We start from the raw sequence: 22,668 nt of genomic DNA, 5'->3' as shown, positions 1-22,668 counted from the left end.
TACGATTAAGGGGTAGTGAAGTACAAGTTGAAAGCAGCATCGATCAGGTACGACCTTCTGTCAGCAATCCAAATCAGAATGTCAATGGAGACAATCATGCGCATGAATGCATGGTTACAGCTATTTCCGAGTTAGTGGAACTCTCCCAGGAAGCTGTTGACAACTTTTTCGAAAGCCTAAATAATATGATGTTCTCACCAGAACAGAAATAGGGACTTTTGAACAAACTCGTACACGGCGTTCCCTGAATTTGGCCTTCAACTTTAATAATAAAGTCACATGAACAATTTTCCCTCCAGTTCACGGACAGCAATTTTTTCAGCAGCCCCAAATTATTTTTTACAATTTTTCGGGACACTTATCTTCTGCTTAAAGTAAGAAACTATTCCTAGAGAACTAAGATTTCTATTTTTAGACTGCTTATAGACATTAGCTGCCCGCTGGTATGTTCATTGTTATTATATTCTGTGATGAAGTGGTCTCGAACTTTTTTTCTGTATTAAGAGCCATTTCATGTGTAAATCTCATATACCAAATAGCAATAATGTATACAAATGCGTTATTACTTTAGCATTATTCTACAGCTTGAGCGCATAATATACATATGACTGCATTTCTTCCGTATATTTGAAAATTTCAAAATGCATTTATGTATTTTGGGGTGGTAAGGTATACACAATACTCTATAATATATTGTACCATGTTTTACTATGCATAGATTAGTAAATATGACCATAGTTAGCGTGGAGTGGGTGTGATGTATTCCTATAGGTTCTGAATCGATCCCCCTATTCCTGACCCTATTCTGGTTAACAAACCAACAAGTTAACTAGCAGTCAGCCCATGAGGCAGCAAACCCCCATGATGCAGATACCGTTATCTGACGAAGCCACACTACGGCACAGGAATGTGTTATCTGATTAGGTCATAACGCTTGCGATCTATTTAGACAAGCGATATTCCTCCAGCCCCTGATAAGGCATACGGAGTTCTCATAACAAATCAAACCTATGACAACCTGGGAAAAACCCTGCGGCCATTGTTTTGATTTCACCGAGAACTTCAGCAAAAGAATGTGCTAACGACCTGGTCGTATGACATCCTTATTGACGTATCTATGTCCATCCTTACGTCAATCTCGGCACCTTAAAGGTATAAATATTACCGATATTGCCCTATGCAAACACACGCGGTGGTGACGAGACGGAGCAGCCACACTTGCCGAAGCCCAGAGCAGAGCAGACCCCGCTGGCGCAGCCCCGCCTTCCTGACGCGCTGAGAACGAGACGCGCTGCTTTCTCCTGCCGAGAAATCCAGCACCGGCGTTTCCGGGTAGCCCTCGCAGGCAGCCTGGAATATCGAGAGCAGAGAAGAGAGATACCATCCCTCATTCATCCTAACTTCCAGGTACGGAACTGAATAACCCCTCGCAGAGAATTCTTTAGTCAGTCACTTGGCAAAAACAAACTTAACTTAAACTGTAACTTTCTATTCCCGCCCACGTATTAGGCTTAGGTCAGGTACACGGGGTAGGCGTATCTAGAAACACCAGTTGAGTACGTTTAGTCAAATGTATATGTGTATGTAATATATTTTATTCATTTTAAACCTTCATATGGCTTAGAAACCATATCAATGTTTTTACAGTATCGTATCGTATCGTATCGTAAGGGATGCTTATAAAGCGCACTGACACCATGGGTTTCCTGGCGCTGGTTGGAAGTAGAGGGGGCAGAGAAATTAACCAGATTGGGGAAAAAGCCAAGTTTTTAAAGATTTACGAAAAAGTGTCAAAGAGTTAGAAATTTTAAGGGAGAGGGGGAAAGAGTTCCAAAGCTTGTATTATGTATAAGTATTATTTTATACTTCTGCTTTTAATGTATGCACTTTACTTAACGATAAGTATTGCAATAATATCGATCCATTTCTCTTGTACGAGAAAAGAGACTGATCAATAAATAACATCTTTTATTGAACACGCCCGTCTCTTCCTTTTCTCTACAATCTGATGAGACTAAGAATGCACGTACTGACGGAGTAAAATAAATTGCCTTTTGTTCACACGACTCTCGAGATACACTCTTGATTAGGGGAGAGCAAAGTTGTCATGTTCTATGGTTGTCAGAAACTAAATCCCTTCTTGTCTAATCAGGGAAGTTAATTCCTTCCTGAACATTCGAGAAAGTTTCTAGTGAACTCTGAGCTAGCTGGCAAACCCAAAACTTTAAGTCTAATATCGACAGTAGTAGACCTAGTTAACGTCTGGTCTAGGCCTATACTATTGAAGGTATTATTCCAATGCGCAGAGCCTATTGGGATAATAGGAACTACACTACAAGATCAGCATATTCCGTTGTACCATTTCCTGTAAAAAATGTTTACGGTAGGCAACGAGGATTTGTATTAAACAGTATCCGATATTTACACAACGTTTCATTTAGCATTTGTGCGCTTTCGCAGTTCTACACAACTCGAGCTCTGGCAGAGATGGCATTAACGCCAAAAAGTCATAGTAGGGAATACAGACAGCCAGAAAATTCTCAGTTTACTTCTGTCAGCACACGAAAGAATGTCATTGAGAACGAAACTTGAGTGCACCGGGATGGAAGATGATTTGAGATTTTGAGTTGATCAGGCTTATTTATGCACATAATTAACTGCAAAGCCAGCACTAATTTTCAGAGACAGTGAATTTCAAACATAATGTCAATTAATGTTCTTGTAATACCAATTGAATAATTATTCTCTAACCGCTCCTCCCGGCATTTATTATGTACACCATTTCGACAGAATTTAAAAAATATATAAACATATCAGGTCCATCTTAAATGAAGTGAAGCAATGTACATAGTTGCAAAAGAACGTGCCTTTACACTCAAATTCAAATAATAAAAATTCTTAGAAGTATCACGTACTCGACTACCATGGGGAAACAAGTGTTACCAAAGTAAACGGGCATTGCTTAACTCTTTCTTTAATTGGCAAGTATGTGTACATGTAAATGTGAGAATAAGTAAAAATTTGAATGAACAGATGGAAGAGTGTGTGCATACATTTATGAGTGCATATGTAAACATATGTAAACAAATAATTGGGTAACTGAATATAATTATGAATAAGTGCATTCATGGATGGATGGATGGGTGGATGAATGAATGAATGAATGGGACTTGTCAGAAACATTTGCACATGCTTGGAGTATTACTTCAATTTCAATTTATAATCTTTATTCGGTTCTTAAAAAGACACCATAAAAGCACATCTACAATATATACACAAAATATTATAAAATACAGTTTCCGTTAAAAAAGGTAAATTTAGATAAAACCATAATTCGATGGGCTAATGGGGGAGGAAGTTCATTTTTTCAAAGGGTCAGACGGTGTTACGATCCTAGTTCTCTGGTGTTCCGTAACCGTAGTGCTAGCCGGATAAAATTTATAGTGCATAGTAGAGTGTAGGCGTCTTCAGCTTCCTGGAGAAACTTCAGGGCCAGTTTCGCTTGTCTAAACTTTGATTCTTTCAAAATCCCCACCAGGAACTTACGTCTTGGCACTGTATAAAATGGGCACAATAAAACAAAATGAAGGGTATCCTGCGGAGACCTGTTGTCGCAGCCGCAGGTATTCTTCTCTTCCACTGTATGAGTGAACCCAGCAGGGACCGCAAATAAATGGTGAAGCATATTAAATCTAAAACGAGTCATGAGATAGCGATCCTGTGTATTATACATGACCCTCAAATATGGCTCCATTCCTTGCTTCGCTGAGAGTTTGCAGTACAATAAAACTGTGGGTTTATAACTTTCATTCTTGGCCCTAGTTATCCGTAAACGTTCTGGAAAAAGGTTTTTAACCATGGTTTTACTCTCATCAGTTAGGGATTCTGGGGAAGTAAAAAAGTTTGTACAGTCAATCTCTTCAAATGAGTTCTTAATATACTTCAACCAGGGTATATTGTGTCCTTTGTAGCGTTTGAGGCAATCCGAGATGATTTGTCTTGTTAGGGTCGCCTCTGGATTAGTCCATATTTTGACCCATGCCAGGAGAGGTTTAAGTTTGATCCGATCTTCTATAAAAGATTCTCCCACTTCCTCATGGATAATATAGGCAGGGACACTCTGGGGCACTTTCAGAATTCTCCTCAGGAATTTGTTTTCTTCTGTCTGTATTTGCTGTGCTTTGTTGTCTATGAAGCCCCAAACTTCTGCGCCATAGGTTACCTTCGCACAGCAAATTGATCTATATAGGTTTAGTATTTGTTCTGGGGACCACCTTCACAGTCTTTGTCCGTACCCCATAATGGCTCCTACTGACGCCGCCAATTTTATTGCGTGTTTCTCTGCCAGGGGTTTAAAATTGAGGTGGTTATCGAACAATACCCCCAGGTATGAGAAAGTCTTAACCTGATTGATTTTGTGTGACCCAATGTGGTAGACGAAATTCCCTTTTTTCGTTTGCCCTGGTGACATAATGTAGGATTTTTCCAGATTTGTTGTTAGATCCAGCTTGCCCATAAATTCAACAAAACCATCAATCAGTTTTTGTAGACCCAAGGGGGTTCTGGCTAGCAAGACCGCGTCATCGGCGTAAAGTAATACCGGCACTGCACGATGACCGATTTGGGGTGAGTCCACCTTTAGTTTCAAGAGATCTTTTTCCAGGGAGTTGATATATATAGAGAAAAGGAAGGGTGCAAGGATGCAACCCTGCCTTACTCCACTGGTGCAAGCAAAGGGGTCGGTTTTATTTCCCTCTTGATTATATCTCACGCTTGCAGATGTATTCCAGTGTAGAGATTGCAGGATATCCACAAGGGATTGTTCCACTCCTAGTTCTATCAACAGAGACCAAAGCTTTCTCCTATTTACGCAGTCAAAAGCCGCAGAGAGGTCCATAAACCCCATGTAGACGGACCCCTTGCCAGCTATGATGTATTTTGCTGTCAGAAGGTATAGATTCAAACATTGGTCAGTGGTGGATCTTCCCTCCCTGAAACCGTATTGGATGTCCGAAAAGACCTGATGCTCCTCCACCCAATCTTGTAGACGATGTAAGATTACACGCCCCAAAACTTTTGCAGTCACATCAATAAGTGAAATGGGGCGGTAACACTGGGGATCGTTACGATTTCCTTTTTTGTAAATCGGAACTATGGTTGCCGTCGACCAAGAACGAGGCAATCCTGCCACCATTGCCTCGTTCAAAACCCTGGTAAGCAGCGGCGCCCATAGCTCGGGTCTACTTAGGAATAGGTCTGGTGGAATTCCGTCCGGGCCGGGTGCTTTGTTTTTGCTGAGCCCTGCTATTCCCATTTCAACTTCTTCCAGGGAGAAAACCAGTTTGACCGGCTGTGTCCTCCTTGGGTCATCCCCCTGAGTAGAGTGTTTTGTATGATTATAAAGACTCTGAAAGTGGGTCTGCCATTGTTCTGGCAAGATGATGTTCGTTATTTTTGGTACTCCTGGGTCCTGGAAACATGGGGAGTTAATAACTTTCCAGAAGCTTGAGGTGTCTTTCCTTTCTGCGGCGTCCCTTAGATCCTCCCAGGCTTGAATTTGTAAACTTTGTTTACGCTTTTTCAGAGCTTTTTTATATTCCAGTCTATTCTGAGCTACTGTGAGGTTATCCCTTGGTTTTTCATGAAGGCTAAGTTTCAATTTTTTGTGTGCCTTAGTGCAGACAGAGTCAAACCAACGTGGCATCGGGGGCACTTTGCTAGTTCTCGAAGTCTTTAGGAGATTATTAACATGGGACGCAATTTCTTCAAAAGCCCTGACCACCGGGAGTCCTTCCACCCTAGGATCAAGGCATATGTTTATTGCATTTAAGCCCTCTGTTATCAGTTTTTTGTAAAATCTGTCCCCATCAATCTTGGCCCATTTGATTCTCCTTCCTTGATCCACTGCCTTTTCCATTATGTCAATTCTCTTTAGGCCTAATTTAAAATCAAACCATTTTGTTACAAGTATCACCGGATTGTGATCACTGAAGATGCTTGCATCTATTATGATTTTATTGATGTTTCTTTTTAGTATAGGTGAAACAAGAATATAATCAATGTAAGAGTGGCAACCTCTGCCTCTATATGTTGGGTTTAGTTCTCCCTTTTCGCCCAAATCTGCGAGATCTAGGGTTTGGATGAGATTGTGCCTTTTCACTAGTCTCTCTAGATCCCATCCTTCCCTAGCATGGGTAAAATGTGGCCCTTTCACTGTGGTGCATCTTGACCAGTCTTTATTAAAGGGTTTTAATTTGTCACAAAGGTGACAGTTAAAATCCCCCAACAGTATAAGACTTGGGGGGTTTGGTGTCTTATTTGAGAAATTCAGATTTTCTAAGCAGGAGTCCAGTTCCTTTACAGCTTTTCCCTTTTCCGTTGTACCAACAGCGTTGTACCAGTTAACCAAGAAAAGGTGTAGTGTTTTGGAGTGAAGCCTTACTACTTGTAGATTATGTAAACCCTGATTGAGGTTTGTCCAAGTACCCTGAATATGTAAATTAACATATATCACTAGTCCCCCACTAGCTCTCCCTGAGGCTACCTTTGTAGCTGGAACAAAAAAAACTTTTGTAGCCCTCTAAACTATAGTCATTTGGTTCAATAACCCATGTTTCCTGTAGGCAAATTATTTGAAATTTATTCATGTAACTGAGCCATTCTCGGGACTCGAATTTGGCTGCTAGTCCTGCTATATTCCAGGATACGATTTGTAAGTTTTCATAAGTGTCCTCCTTGGGACGTCCTGTTTGACCTCCTAATGGGTACACTGTCTGCTCTCCACTTTTAGTTGGTGTGGTGAATCTGGGTTGTGGACTACAGTGAATAACTGATCGGTTTTGTTCAGTGGTAATCATGTGTTCTGGGGCTTTTATCAAATCACCTCTATCTCTACTTGTTTTGGGAGATCTGTTACCACCTCTCTTACAATAGGCAGGTGATAACCTGTTCGCGTCTCCCCTTCTCATTCCTCTTTCCAACAGTTCTACCTCCCTCGGCCTTATATGTTTCAAGATTTCCTTTCCCCTTCCATGTCAATCCACCTGTTCAAGAACGCTAAACCTGTTCCAGTGTGCGTACTGCGTTTCAAAGGGATCGTAATTTGGGGTCGCATGAAAAGGCCTTTGCCACTGGTTTGGTCTATATTGGGTATCCATTTGGGGGTTTCTAATCATCGGGGGTCTGTTGGTCTGAATAGATCTATGAGATGCATGAGGGTAGAAGTAGGATAAATGTACAGGATAGATTTGTGAATGAGTATCACTAAGAGATGCATTGCAAATGAAGTTAACTGCTGCAATGTCTCTGAAATTCACCGTAATTATATCCCCTGCTATTGTCTTGATACCTTTGCCAATCCATTCCCCCCTTCTCACTGAGAGAATCTGTCCGTGAATGTTGGGGGGTAGTGGTCTGTGTATTTGCAGCCACTGAGCACATTTATTTTTTAGCTCTATTGGCGTTTCCCTTTTGCCTTCTCTTAAGGGTGGGACTCCTGTTAGTACAACTACAAAGGGTAAAGCTTCCGGTAGGAGATTAATTATCCTAAAGCGGGATGCTGTTTTATTTTCTTTTATATTTACTGGAGGGATAAGATTTGCCTTAGAGTTCACTTTCGGGGTTTGGATATTGTTTCCAGATGATGTTTGAGCTATCCGGAGGATGGTTTATGTGTTTGGGGATTTGTTTGTTTATTAATCTTGTCTATGTTCGGTGTGATAATGCCTGTCTGAGTGTCTTTTGTACTTATTTGTGAGTCTCTGGGGGGATTATTTGTTGCCGCATCCTGTATTGAATTTGCCTTATCTTTAGTTGGTATATTGGATGAGACCCCATCCAGTTTTGTTGTTATTAGAGCACCCCCTTGTGCTGTTTGGCATTTCGGTCCGGCACCTTTATTATTTACGAGAGATGTTAGCCTATCTATTTTAGATATAAGAGGTTTTAGCAGCACAGTGATGGAGTGTTCTAGGTCCGTTTTAAGGTCAGCCACCATGTTGGTAATCCAGCAAGGTATTCCTGTGGTAGGTGGGTTTATAGGCGTCACCAGGTTATGATTTCTGGTTTTGGTTTGACCTTTTTTCCCCATACATTTCGAACCTTCCCTAGACCAGTTATTTTCCGTGGTGTTTAATTTCCTCTTATTCCTATTTGTTTGTGAGACAAGTCGCTCCCTATTCGTCTCGGTGGGAACCTGGGCACACAGGAGATCGACGAGTGAGGAGGGGGAAATGGCCAAGCTAGTATTAGGATCATCTGAGAGGTCTAAAGAGACTGCAGAAACATTATTTAAAGTTTCCTGTGTGTCTTGGACAATAATCACGGGTGGTAAAGACAACCTCCTCTCCGTGTTTGCAATGGCATTAGAAACTGCCCCTATCGTTTGCTTGAGCATCTTATCGATGGCAGTTAAAGTTGGTAATGTTTGTTGGGAATCCGGTTTCGATCTGGTGCTTGATCTTAGTATAGGCATTTTAGGCTTTCTGACAGGCTTCCTCATGATATGTTAAGAGGGGGTACAAAGGGAATGGGTGGATTTCGCTAAATGTTATATAGCACTGTTAATTACCTTACTCGCGGGCTGCTGTGATGGAATTTGGGGGGGTGGCCCAGCCCAGCCTCCTCTGGCCGCCGAGGGCCGTAGAGGGCCCGCCCTTTGCCCGGGCTTAGCTCCGGGCGTCCCGCTCGCGTCCCGCGAGGCTGAGGGCTTGCTGAATTTAAAGCCCCTCCTGGCGCCTTGGTCTCGCGTCAGGGAACGCGCCGCCGCCGCAAAGGCTGCCGGGGTTTGTAGTCCCGGAGCGGCGGTGGCGTGCCTGGTGATAGCGGTCGCTTGCAGGTGAGAGATTGTAGCGTGGCGTTGGTCCGCAGGTCTCCTGCTGCCGCTTGTCCTTGAAATGTCTCCGCCAGTTAAAGGAAATGTTTGGCTCCCCCCGCTCCACCGAGGGCTTGCTGAATTTAAAGCCCCTCCTGGCGCCTTGGTCTCGCGTCAGGGAACGCGCCGCCGCCGCAAAGGCTGCCGGGGTTTGTAGTCCCGGAGCGGCGGTGGCGTGCCTGGTGATAGCGGTCGCTTGCAGGTGAGAGATTGTAGCGTGGCGTTGGTCCGCAGGTCTCCTCCTGCCGCTTGTCCTTGAAATGTCTCCGCCAGTTAAAGGAAATGTTTGGCTCCCCCCGCTCCACCGAGGGCTTGCTGAATTTAAAGCCCCTCCTGGCGCCTTGGTCTCGCGTCAGGGAACGCGCCGCCGCCGCCGCAAAGGCTGCCGGGGTTTGTAGTCCCGGAGCGGCGGTGGCGTGCCTGGTGATAGCGGTCGCTTGCAGGTGAGAGATTGTAGCATGGCGTTGGTCCGCAGGTCTCCTCCTGCCGCTTGTCCTTGAAATGTCTCCGCCAGTTAAAGGAAATGTTTGGCTTATAATCAACATATTCAAATGCAATTAGTATGTTCCTTAACCCGGTAAATATTGTTGTAACGCATCATCCACACAGTGACTGTTTAAAGCATATCAAGAACTACCATAATTGTGCCCAGAACAAGATTCTGCTCCAGTTGGACACCATCATGCTATGGAAGTCCACATTAGCACAAAATGTAGGTGTCAGTTTACCTGGGTGCACCAATATTGTCGACAGCTATTGACCAAATTATAAAAAATCTATGTATATGTGGCCACAAAATTTAAAGTTCAAGTGAATCTCGTATTAGTCTTGATGAGATAATTAGGAGATCGTTTTTCTTAACAAAAAGAACGATAGGATAGGAGGGTAAAAGCGGTCAGAAATCACATTAAATTTTCAGTTTCATGAGCTCACCTCAGCAAAAGAATTGGTTTGGATAACAACAAAATCAAACTTCTTCCACAAAGCACCACTGCCCGCAATGGCCAATAAGGAGGGAGATGAGATTTTGACACTTTCCTTGGTGATACCAAATGCAGACAATGTGTTGGACCTGGCCCTTTTGGCAGGTTCACCCCGAAACTTTTTGCTTTTTCCTAGCCTGTTTCTGTGACCTGGTGTTGGTGATTTTAGGCCTCTGCGCACTTTTTCACTGTGGTACAGTGTAAAGTGCGTGAGCTCTCTGTGTATGTGTGGTGAGTGACCTGCCCTCCCATAGGAATGAATGGGGAATATGTATGCCCGTGGTAGTTCCTGATGTGTGGGGAGTGCAGGGTCGAGTTTGGTATGTGCGAACTTGTGAGACTGAATGCTGCGCAATGGTATATGCGGCATGATTGTGTCTAGTGTAGAAGTGTCACTTTTAGAAGTTGGCATATTTGTGTAATTTGTGTCTGGCGTGTGATTGGCTGAGGCTGGCTGGTGAGCCTGGCTCCAAGAGTCTGGGAGGGTCTGCCCCGGTGGTGAATGGAGTGTTTAGCATGCTGATGTGAGGGGAGGAGTGAGCCTGGGCCTGCTTGTGGATTGACTGTCTGGTTTGAGGGTCCTGAGTGAGGCTAGGTTTTCCCCACACAATGCTGGCTCCACCCCCTGGGGTGCGTCTGATGTCTCTAGCCTGGCCAGTGAAAGGAATTCCCTATAACCAGTTCTAGCTGGTTCTTCCACTGCCTGCACCCTGCTAGACAAAGGATTTCTCTGTATAAAAAGGGGCTGTGTCCCCTTTCAAAATGTTCTTGTTTCTGACTTGAATCCTGCCAGGGGCGTGCTGCTGCTTGGGCCCAGGGGAATCCCTGGGCCCTGCCCAGCCCGTGGATGCCTGGAGGACTTCTGGGGGACCCCTCTGCCTTGCCTGGGCTGTTAGGGGGGCTTTGCTTTGCCCTGGATACCTGATGGACATATCTTGGACTCTGGAGACCTTTTGCTGGGTCCCCTTTGCTTCACTTTGTTGCTGGACCTTGCTTGTAGCACTGGGGGAGTGCTTTATTTGAGACAGAGACCTTCTTTTGCCTGCTAGCGCTTGGGAGCGCTTGATTTGTCTTTCATAGCCCTTGGGAGCGCTTTTTGCTTTATTGGAGCGTTTCTCCGCCCCGCATTTTGCGTGCGGAATTGCAGGTGTCACCCTGCTTCATGCTCGATATCGCTGTTTTCTTTATTACGGGTGCCACCCCGTTTATTTGATTATTTGGAGAGTGCCCACCTCGCTTTTACGTTTTAAATGCTCCTCGAGGGAGCCAACTCCTTGTTAGGTGCCCCGAGTCACCGGCCACGGCCCGAGCCACCTCAAGATGGCCGCCGCCTGGTTGTGGGCGGGGCTGGGAGGACGTGGTTTCCGCTTCCCCCTGCCTGGGGGAAGCCTTTGTTGTCCCCGGCCGGTCTCCCGTGCCAAGGGGGAGACCGGGTGATGCTGCCGGCCGCCGGCCCGAGGGAGAAGTGTGGGCTGTTGCGGGGCTCCCGTGTGCTGAGGGAGCCCCGGGAAAAGAGGAGGAAGGTGGCGCGAGCTTCCGCGGGGGCTCCCATGTCGAGAGGAGAGCCCCGCGGTGATGGCCCAAAGCCCCGGGTCCCACGAGGGGGCCCGGGTGAATATGAAATGGCGGCCGAGGCCGCCAACGGCCAGGGCTCCCGGAGTCCAGGGAAGCCCCGCGCTGAGGGAAGGCGCCGCCTCTCTGAGCCCCGCTGCCTAGGACCGCCACCGGAGGAGTCTAGAAGCAGCCGGTGAGTGCGGGAGGGCTGGAGGCTGAGAGGGAAGGTTAGAGCGGCCCCGAAGGCAGCGGGCCGCTCCAACGGTGGATAGAGCCTGAGAGGCTCCGACAAGACTGCATTCTGTTTGGAGCCCCGAGGCTCCAGGGGCCAGTTTGTGTACTTAGAGCCTGAGAGGCTCACAGTTGTTTCTGAGTCCCCCGTGAGGGACTCCAACGTTCCGGGCATTGTGTTTGAGCCCCGAGAGGCTCCCGCCCATATTTGATTTATGAGCCCAGCAAGGCTCGAGGTGCCAATGTTTTAAGAGCCAGAGAGGCTCATGGGGGCATATTTGTTCAAGAGCCTGTGTGGCTCCTACCTTTTGGCGCAATTCTGTTCGAGGGCTAATGAGAGCCCATGCCATAGTTTTATTGATGTCCTCAGCTGCCCCCTTTTGTACCGCTTTTGGCCGCCATAAGTGTGGCAGGGTATGCTCAGACGTGAGTCCCTTGCTCACTTTGCCACTGGATTCAAGCAAGCCGGGCTGAAGACGGCTGGAATGCCAGAAACCGGTCCTCGGAAGCTTGTTTCCGTTCCAGGGAAGACATGGCTTGGCAGTTCGGGCTGGACTGTTCCCATGAGGCACAGGGTCAGACTGATTTGCATATAGCCATGTCTGAACTGGGGTGGCAGAGTGGGCTAAAGAACGGTGATGGATTAAACCCAGATCTTTTGACTGGGTGTGAGTGTTTGATTGATTCAGATGCTCCGTCCATCACCACCCCCTTTTGTACAGCAATTTGTGGGCAGCTGCCACGTTTAGGCCCCTGACTTTTGGACACAGGGCGTCCTAGCCCCAACAAGGCCAGTTGGCCTAGGGACTGCCACAGGTGGTGGCTTATGTAAGTTTTTGCGCAATTGTGTGGTTTTATTGCACCTCTGAATGTTTTTAGGCATATACCGCCTGATTCATCAAGCTAAATTGCGCTCGCAAAGGGCAAGATTCTCAGAATCTTGCCTTTTGCGAGTGCAATTTTTGCATTTGGGATTCATCATCCCAAATACAAAATTCGCTATTTAAGAATTCGCACATTTGCGAAGAATTGAATTTAAGGAATCTCTAGTTGAGATTCCTTAAATGCAATTCATGAAGCATTTTAAAATTGCGAAAATGCAATTTTGGGCCGCTATTTACCGAGAGGTCAGACCTCTCGGTAAATAGCAAAAACTTAGAAAAATGCTTTTAAAAGCATTTTTCTAAGTTGCATGTTGCACACACACATGTCCTTTGGACATGTGTGTGCGCAACACCGGTTTCAATTTGCATTTAAGGGGTGCTACAGGGTGTCCTTTGGACACCCCTGGCACCCTTTAAATCGCTATCTTATTTGCGATTAGCTAATTGCTAATCGCAAATAAGGAATACTCCCCATTCATTCCTATGGGCCTTTTGGCCCATAGGAATGAATGGGGAGTATTCCTTATTTGCGATTAGCAATTTGCTACTCGCAAATAAGGAATGTGTAGGAATCGCTATTTATTTAGCAATTCCTACATGAATACCGTTTTGCGAGTCCTTAATAGCGATTCGCTATGAATCGGTATTAGGGGCTCGCAAAACGGCCCGTTGATGAATAAGGCTGCATGTGTTTTTGCGCTATTGAGTTGTGTCCTGGCACCTCTGAATGTTTTTATGCATCATGTGTTTACCTTTTCCCTACACCTCTGAATGTTGTGATGCATCATGTGTAATGTGTTCTTGCTGATACCCCTAAATGTATTTTATTCTTAGGTGGTTGTTCTTTCCAGTACAGGTGGTCCTAGTGAGGTCCTGGTTCCCTGCGTGACATTCTCCTAAGGTGGTTAGGGTTGCGTAGGTGGTACTTACCTGTTACCAGTAGTTACTGGTTGTGTGCTATACTTGCTAATTTGTGCTACAATGATTTTATATCCTATATTTTATGTTCTAGAAGTGCTATTTCTAAAAGTGTTGATTCTGACAGTGGCCCATGTGGCCCTGTCCTGTACATAATCCCTTGTGAATATTGCCCGTGCCAGTTGGCACAATGTACATGTGTGATTTCTATCTGGTGTGATTTTGACAATACAGAAGTCATTTTTGTGTGTGGAGTTCCGTTTGTGGTGTGCCTAGGATGTTGTTGCTGTTGTGTGCTGGCGCAAATGCTTTACGCATTGCCTCCGAGTTTAGCCTTACTGCTCGTGCCAAGCTACCAAGGGGGTGAGCAGGGGTTATCTTGGCGTGTGACTCCCTTGCCCTGACTAGAATGGTGGTTTCTGCCGGGCTTTGGCGCCAGCCTTAGCCTACCAGAAATCCCAGTTCTAACATTGGTGGCAGCAGTGGGATTCGAACCCACGCCTCCGGAGAGACTGGATCCCAGTTCTAACACAATGGTACAACATCATCTGGACAGACTGTAAAGCCACTATCAAGAGATTATGCATTGGAGTATGCAGGTGAGTTTGCAGCCTGGATGGGGGCGAGATCAGTGCTGAAACGGGTGTATGTTCGTTTTAACAAGTGGACGAGAATGCGCTACAGGAGAGCTGCTTGTAAGGTTCTCCCTAAACTGCATCTGGCAATAAACATAATCTGTTATTGATGTGACGTGCTTTTACACTAAAGGGCTGATTACAATCCCGTTCTGAAGGGCACCAAATCATATTGGGGTTTGCCGAATCCGATTCAGAACCCCCGATTCCGATGCCCAGAAATCATTCGGGCTATCCCAATCGGTTCTGAAAGGCATTCGGACAGGTGGGCCTTTCGGAGCCGAATCGTACAGCTCTACGGACTCGGTTTACGAGCCAGTGGTTACGATGACTGATTCAGACAGCCGTTCCGATTTGCCCAGTACGTAACGGCTGTCGGAATCTGTCTTTGGGGGCCTGTAGTAGGCACCTCTTCACCCAAGGCCCTCCGAATCGGGCCTGTGGGGGTACCCATGGTTCCCTTCTTCCCAACTTTACACATTGTGGCAGACACTATATGGTGCCAGCCACAGGGTGCGCGATTTTCCCCAACCACCCCTTTCTTCAATGGGAGCCTGTGTTCTCGTTCCGAACACAGGCTCCCATTGAAGTCAATGGGAGTCCGACCGCATCGTATCTAGAAGTATTCAGATGCATCCAAATCGCTCGGTCTGACTCACCCGATCCGAGTCCTTCGGAAAGCATTCTGGAACCGATTCAGTCAGAATGCTTTCCGGACGAGATCAGAATTGGCCTCTAAGTCGAGAAAGTGTTGAACCTTGCCTTTCATATAATATTCATAAACAGAGCCAAAACTCAATTTTGCACTTATAAAACTGCAGCGTTAGTGATGGCAAGGAACTATGTGATCAACTTTTCATATGGGTTGGTGCAAGGCCCGGTTTTTTTATTTAGTGCTGGGATTAACAATTCATAACATCACATTCATAAAATCACATTTCTCTCTTTCCCTGACGCTGCTTTATCTTCCTGTATACTTTATCTTCTTCATGACTCTCACTGTAAAATTCAGTATTTTGTAGATGAGGCATGCACTACACTCCAGTGCTAGCTGTGAGCAAAAAGGGCTCCTATAAGACTGTGCTTCACAGTACTCCTTATTGTAGGGAAAGTGTTCATCTGTAAGCTGTTGGGTAAGCTTCTACCCTCTTCACCACCCCACATCACCTCTTACTGATCCACAAAAAGGAAAAGATACCAACAATGAGTTGACTTTCATGGCTAATGTTATCCCACAAGTTTTGTGTGCTTCTCGGCCGTGCCTTTTTGATTTACACATGTGTGGATATAAGACACAGGAATTCTCACCATGGAAAACTTGTATCCTATTGTGTCCAACATGTTGTCCGCTATTCTACAGTGCAATCACTCATGGATTCGATTTCTGCGCAATATATACGGATCTCAAAGTCTATAGTATTCCTTACATAAATCACCAAGGGGGACTCAAGTGCATGTTGCATTGTTCCTTTACTTTTTCTGACATTCATCTCAATGCAACCACATAGAATTGCTGATAACCTACTCAGTACTGTGTAGAGCAAAGAAGAGCAAAATATTACTTTCAGGTCTGGGAATCCTGGTCACCAATGTTAGGGTTAAAACCTAGTGACACAGTGTGATGAATAGTCAAACTAATGAGATATTGGGATAAGTTATTCTACTAATTGTGTTTAGGAAAACAGAGGTTCTTTTGTCTGCGAAAGATAGAGTAATTACAAGAATCAAGCTACATTAGGGAAACATCAAATGCTAACATCAAAATGCTTAGGGTTTTGCAAAATCCAACATTAAGCGTGGTGTTCAAATGCACTATGGTAACTATGCAGGCATAAGGTGGATGATCGCATTAAATTTGATGCCACGCTAGCCAACCCCATCAGTCTGTGGAAAATCTCCAAAGTTCTTAGCAGACTACTTTACTCCCTCTATCCAAAGCTAAACTCTGAGATCCTTAAGTAAGGGAAATATAGGCATGCAAGTAAAATGTGAGTGGTAACTATAACTAATTGACTGAGGTTGCAGAGGGAGTGCTAGGAAAGCAGTCACCCACATAGTCCCTTTCTCAGCATTCTCTCCCAGGTATATGCTAAAGGTTCCCAAACTTTGAGATATTGAGCTCGACTACATAGTTAGTAGCCCAGTGGGGGCACGTGCACACATGCTACCTCAAAGCCTTCTTGTTGCAGGAGGCCAGTGAGTGCTTTCTTCAGTCCAGGTTCTGGTCACTCCAAATCTTCATGCCTCAATTCTATTGGCACCTCTCTCCAAAATACCCTGCTCCTCACAGTTTCACCTATTATACACCGGGCCCCTGATCTAACTTCACAGCACAGGTACTGCTAACGCAGATCCAGAGGGATCTCCACCCTACACCCCTGTAAGCCACTAACAGGTTGCACCAGCAACACCATCATTAGATCCTCCTCAAATACGTTCGAGGGAACAGGATGGCAATCTATCACAAACCACCTGCAGCAGTAGCTTCGTTATTGATTCAGCCATTGTTATGCAGCATCAGCCACCAATCAGTCTTTTTATTTTCACCATAAAACATCGCAAGTACAATTGCTGCCTCGGGTATTGAAGAAGTACAACACTTAACAGATTGAGTCTCCCCTCGAGTCCCCATTATTGTCGGCCTCCCACAAGGACCCCGCATGAGTACCAGCTGTTAATATGTAGGCGGGGACATGGTAACAGAGGATGAGGAGGAGAAAGGGGGGAGGATAAAGGGTGGGCAGATTGTGTTGATGCTCCCGGTCCCACAAACCAGAACAAGGTTTTAATTCTGGTATGAGTCAAAAAGCTGAAGTGCGCTGAGCCTTTGCGATGTGAGGCTGCAAAATAAGCTTGGACATGTAAGAGTGGCACCATAGGAGGGGGAATTGTTTTGCCTGTGTTCGCTCGGCTACCGATCAGGGTCTTAACCCCTTCGGGCTAATGACGAGCTGGTCTCGTCATGGCGCACACCGGTCGTGCGCTGATGACAAGGCCAGCTCGTCATCAGCCCCACCCTCGGGGGAAGCGCTGGCGCTCCCCCCGAGGGTCTCCTATCTTCGTTGTTTTGCTAGGGGGCGGCAGCGGAAGAGCTTCCGCTGCCGCCCCCGCCCCCCCCCCCATGGGAATCCCTGATGACGTCAGCGCGCACAGCGCGCGCTGACATCAGGGATTCCCAGCGCTCGGGAAGCCATTTGCTTCCTGCGCGCTTGGAAAGAAGGTGGGTTTCTCGTGGCTGGCGGGGGTTTGGGGGCAGCGAAGAGGCATCAGGGGAGAGGAAAGAGATTTTCCTCTCCCCTGATGTCTCTTTGCAGGGCATTTCTGCCTCACGATCGTGCACAGCGTCGCGATCGTGCGGCGGAAATGCCCCCACTAGCACCAGGGATTTAATTTTAGTTTATAGGAAGCGACCCTTGGGCAAGGGTCGCTTCCAGGCGGGGTGTGACTATGTTTTCGTTTTTCTGTCCCCCCTGGGGCAAATCGGCCCATTTTTTCGGCCGTTTTGCCCCCAGGGGGGGCAGAAATTCCCCACTAGCACCAGGGTTGTTTTTTGGAGCCAAGATGGCGGCCATGTTTTTTGTTTACGTTTTTCTGTCCCCCCTGGGGGCAAATCGGCCCGTTTCTTTTGCCGTTTTCCCCCCAGGGGGGGACAGAAAATGCCCACTAGCACCAGGGATTTTGTTTTTAGCTTTTAGGAAGCGACCCCTTGGGCAAGGGTTGCTTCCAGGTGGCCTCACACTTGTTTTTCTGCCCCCCCTGGGGGCAAATCGGCCCGTTTTTCGTCTGTTTGGCCCCCAGGGGGGGGCAGAAATTTCCCACTAGCACCAGGGATTTTTGTTGGGGCAATGTGTTTGTTTTGGGAAGCGACCCCTTGGGTAAGGGTCGCTTCCAGGTGGCCATGATTGTGTTTTTGTTTTTCTGTCCACCCTGGGGGCAAATCGGGCCGTTTTTTTTGCCGTTTTGCCCCCGGGGGGGGGGGGGGGGGAGGGCAGAAAATGCCCACTAGCACCAGGGAATTTAAATTTAGTTTTTAGGAAGCGACCCCTTGGGCAAGGAGTAGTGCTTGGCTGGCGGTGTGCGTGGAGTGGCGCTTGGCTGGATGGTGTGTGTGCAGTGGTACTTGGCTGTCTGTGCACGGAGTGCTGCTTTGCTGGTGGTGTGTGTGGAGTGGTGCTTGGCTGGATGGTGTGCGTGGAGTGGTACTTGGTTGTCTGTGCACGGAGTGGTGTTTGGCTGGTGGTGTGTGTGGAGTGGTGTTTGGCTGGCGGTGTGTGTGGAGTGGTACTTGGCTGGATGGTGTGCGTGGAGCGGTGCTTGGCTGGCGGTGAGTGGCGCTTGGCTTGCGGTGTGCGTGGAGTGGTGCTTGGCTGGAGGTGTATGTGGAGTGGTACTTGGCTGTCGGTGTGCGCTGAGTGGTGTTTGGCTGGCGGTGTGCGTGGAGGGGTACTTGGCTATCTATGCACGGAGTGGTGCTTGGCTGGCGGTGTGTGTGGAGTGGCGCTTGGCTGGTGGTGTGTGTGGAGTGGTACTTGGCTGTCTGTGCACGGAGTGGTGCTTGGCTGGTGGTGTTTGTGGAGTGGCGCTTGGCTGGTGGTGTGCGTGGAGTGCTACTTTGCTGTCTGTGCACGGAGTGGTGCTTGGCTGGCGGTGTGTGTGGAGTGGCGCTTGGCTGGTGGTGTGCGTGGAGTGCTACTTTGCTGTCTGTGCACGAAGTGCTGCTTGCTGGCAGTGTGTGTGGAGTGGCGCTTGGCTGGTGGTGTGCGTGGAGTGGTACTTGGTTGTCTGTGCACGGAGTGGTGTTTGGCTGGTGGTGTGTGTGGAGTGGTGTTTGGCTGGCGGTGTGTGTGGTACTTGGCTGGATGGTGTGCGTGGAGCGGTGCTTGGCTGGCGGTGAGTGGCGCTTGGCTTGCGGTGTGCGTGGAGTGGTGCTTGGCTGGCGGTGTATGTGGAGTGGTACTTGGCTGTCGGTGTGCGCTGAGTGGTGTTTGGCTGGCGGTGTGCGTGGAGGGGTACTTGGCTATCTATGCACGGAGTGGTGCTTGGCTGGCGGTGTGTGTGGAGTGGCGCTTGGCTGGTGGTGTGTGTGGAGTGGTACTTGGCTGTCTGTGCACGGAGTGGTGCTTGGCTGGTTGTGTTTGTGGAGTGGTGCTTGGCTGGTGGTGTGCGTGGAGTGGTACTTTGCTGTCTGTGCACGGAGTGCTGCTTGGCTGGCGTGGTGTGTGGCGTGGCGCTTGGCTGGTGGTGTGCGTGGAGTGCTACTTTGCTGTCTGTGCACGGAGTGGTGCTTGGTTGGCGGTGTATGTGGAGTGGTACTTGGCTGTCGGTGTGCGCTGAGTGGTGTTTGGCTGGCGGTGTGCGTGGAGGGGTACTTGGCTATCTATGCACGGAGTGGTGCTTGGCTGGCGGTGTGTGTGGAGTGGCGCTTGGCTGGTGGTGTGTATGGAGTGGTACTTTGCTGTCTGTGCACGGAGTGGTGCTTGGCTGGTTGTGTTTGTGGAGTGGTGCTTGGCTGGTGGTGTGCGTGGAGTGGTACTTTGCTGTCTGTGCACGGAGTGCTGCTTGGCTGGCGCGGTGTGTGGCGTGGCGCTTGGCTGGTGGTGTGCGTGGAGTGCTACTTTGCTGTCTGTGCACGGAGTGGTGCTTGGTTGGCGGTGTGCGTGGAGTGGCGCTTGGCTGGTGGTGTGCGTGGAGTGGTACTTGGCTGTCGGTGTGCGCTGAGTGGTGTTTGGCTGGCGGTGTGCGTGGAGGAGTACTTGGCTATCTATGCACAGAGTGGTGCTTGGCTGGCGGTGTGTGTGGAGTGGCGCTTGGCTGGATGGTGTGCGTGGAGTGGTACTTGGCTGTCGGTGTGCGCTGAGTGGTGTTTGGCTGGCGGTGTGCATGGTCTGGTGCTTGGATGGTGGTGTGGGTGGACTGGCACTCGGCTGGCGGTGTGTGAGTAGTTACTTTCTGTTGGTCACTACACACACTGCTAGTTGAGTGACACTCTACGCAGTCCATCATTTTCTGAAGTTACTGTGTCAGATATGTGGGCGTGTGAAAGTGATGGGCCCTTGAATGGCGCTGGCGGCTGGCGGTGTGAATGTTTTGTATGTGTCACACGTACAAAAGGTGTATGAATGTCCTTACTGCCCCTGTGTGATGGGGGAACTGGTAGGAGCAAAAGACTGACTGGCACCAAAGGGGTCAGGCAGTAAAAAAAAAAATCAAAAAATTAACCAGTGTCTTGATGTTAAACCTCATCTAATCCCAATTGGTCTAAGCACTATTTGATGGCCCATCTGGCCGAATTTAAATTTGGGGGCAAATGTGTGTGTTTTTGTTTTAATTGTTATATTGTTTGTGAAATGTGGTAGTAATTATTTTTTCTTCTCTATTTTTGTCTTGTTCCAGGCTTTCGCTGTTTGGATTGTTGTAGGTTGCGTGTCTGTTTGCAGCTTGTGTAGTTGCTTGTGCTTGGTAAGTGAATGTATTTTGTACTACTTTCCCTTGATGTTTGTCTTTTTGAAAAAGGTTGTACTTCTAGCAGTTTGTGTGGCTCTGTGTTTTTTTTTTTCGTTTTTTTTTCCAGCATTAGTGTTTGATGTGCACTTTGTTTTCTAATCTGTCATTTCTTTTTATCTTTCTAGTGGGATATCATTTATTTTTGCTGTGTCTCAGCAGAGTAGGTGCTGGTGAGTGTAGCTATATTTGGTAAGAGTGAAATTGTTTTGGATTGTATTTATCTTTTTGTGAAAGCCTTACCTTGTTTACTTCTTACTTTGCACAGTGTAGGTTGTTGTTCACTTGTGTGTGCAGTCTTCTTGCTTTGTAAGGATAATGGCTAGTCGCAGGATTACTGCTCAGCAGGTTCTTGGTTTGCTTTTTGAGTATCCTCTGACCATGGTTCAGAGACTGAGTCCGATTCGGACTCCCAGGTAGGGGCAGAAGATTCAGGCAGTGAGTTTTCTCTTCGCATGGAATCATCATCATCGGATGATGAATCTTCTTCTAGTGCTGATAAAGGGCCTATGTTAGAGGAGGACATTGAGGTGCCGGTAGTGGGCCAAGAGGCACCTGTGCTGCTGCCTAGGGCCGCAAGGTTTCCTTTCTTTTTACGTTGGCAAGAGGCATGTGGGCTGGAGCCTGCGCCCAAAAGGCTTCACATTGCTGTGGTGCGCAAAGAGGCATCTGGTGCTTTTCGTCTTCCTGCTGGTGTAGTGCAGCAAGAGGCATCTGGGGCTGTTAGGCTTCCCATTGGTGTAGAGCGGCAAGAGGCATCTGGGCCTGCTTGGTTTCCCGGTGGTGTAGTGCAGCAAGAAGCATCTCAGGCTGCTGGGCTTCCCGTTGGTGTAGTGCAGGAAGAGCCCTCTGGGGATGCTATGTCTTCTGTTGGTGTTGTGCAGCCAGAAGTATCTGTGGCTGTTAGGCTTCCCATTGGTGTAGAGCGGCAAAGAGGCATCTGGGCCTGCTTGGTTTCCCGGTGGTGTAGTGCAGCAAGAAGCATCTCAGGCTGCTGGGCTTCCCGTTGGTGTAGTGCAGGAAGAGCCCTCTGGGGATGCTAGGTCTTCTGTTGGTGTTGTGCAGCCAGAAGTATCTGTGGCTGTTAGGCTTCCCGTCGGTGAACAGCAGCAAGAGGCTTCTGGGCTGCAGGCTGGGGTGGCTGCTCCCCCCGTTGATAGGGATGGCCTCTGGGTTCCCCCTGGCTTGGTGCAGCCGGTATGGCCAGAGTTCACTGGTGTTCCTGGGTGTAGAGTGAATACTGAGAATTTTCTGCCAATAATTTTTTTTTCAGTTGTTTTTTGACGATGTGTTTTTGCAAGAGATTGTTTAGCAAACCAATTTGTATGCAGAACAATTTTTGAGGGCCAACAGTGCCAGCCTTAAGCCCTATTCTAGAGCAATCCGGTGGACTCCCACAAATGTTGAAGAGATGAAGAATTTTTTGGGATTAACTTTTTTGATGGGCTTGCTAAGGAAGCCATCAATGACTTCATATTGGTCCACTAGTCCCTTGATGGCAACAGCTATATTTCCAGCAGTCATAAGTCGTGATCGGTATATGCTTCTTCTTCGGATGATGCATTTTGTTGATAATAGTTTAGCGTTGTCACGCGATCACCCTGATTGTGACCGTTTGTTTAAAATTCGGCCTGTCCTTGATCACTTTGTTGATGGTTTTTCTGAGATCTTTGTCCCTGGTAAAGAAATTGCAGTGGATGAGTCTTTGCTGTTGTTCAAGGGCCGCTTGGTTGTTAGGCAATACATTCCTAGTAAGAGGGCACGCTATGGAATCAAACTGTATATGCTGTGTGACAGTGAGACTGGATAGGTCTACAATTTCAGGGTGTATACTGGTAAGGAGTCCAGCATTAACCCTCCTGGTTGTCCTTCTACTTTTGGAGTGACTGAGAAAATTGTGTGGGAACTAGGTAGAGGATTATTTAAGAAAGGCCATCATTTATATGTAGATAACTTCTACACTGGTGTGCGGTTGTTCAAGGAGTTGGCCAAAGTGGGCACTGTTGCTTGTGGCACAATGTGCAGTAACTGTAAAGGTTTCCAAAAGGAACTTGTTTGCAAAAGGCTTGTGCGGGGACAGTCTACAGCAT

At 47.3% G+C, this 22,668-nt stretch overlaps 1 protein-coding gene across 1 annotated transcript in view; it reads right to left on the bottom strand.

Annotated features, from left to right (window-relative positions):
- The window catches only part of MMAA (metabolism of cobalamin associated A), a 196,121-nt gene that overhangs the window by 112,069 nt on the left and 61,384 nt on the right, over nt 1-22,668 (bottom strand). The gene's annotated exons all lie outside the window — the stretch shown is intronic.

Source organism: Lissotriton helveticus, chromosome 2_1 (assembly GCF_964261635.1).
Source record: "Lissotriton helveticus chromosome 2_1, aLisHel1.1, whole genome shotgun sequence".
Classification (NCBI taxonomy): Eukaryota; Metazoa; Chordata; class Amphibia; order Caudata; family Salamandridae; genus Lissotriton; species Lissotriton helveticus.
This window is presented reverse-complemented; position numbering and strand designations above follow the sequence as displayed.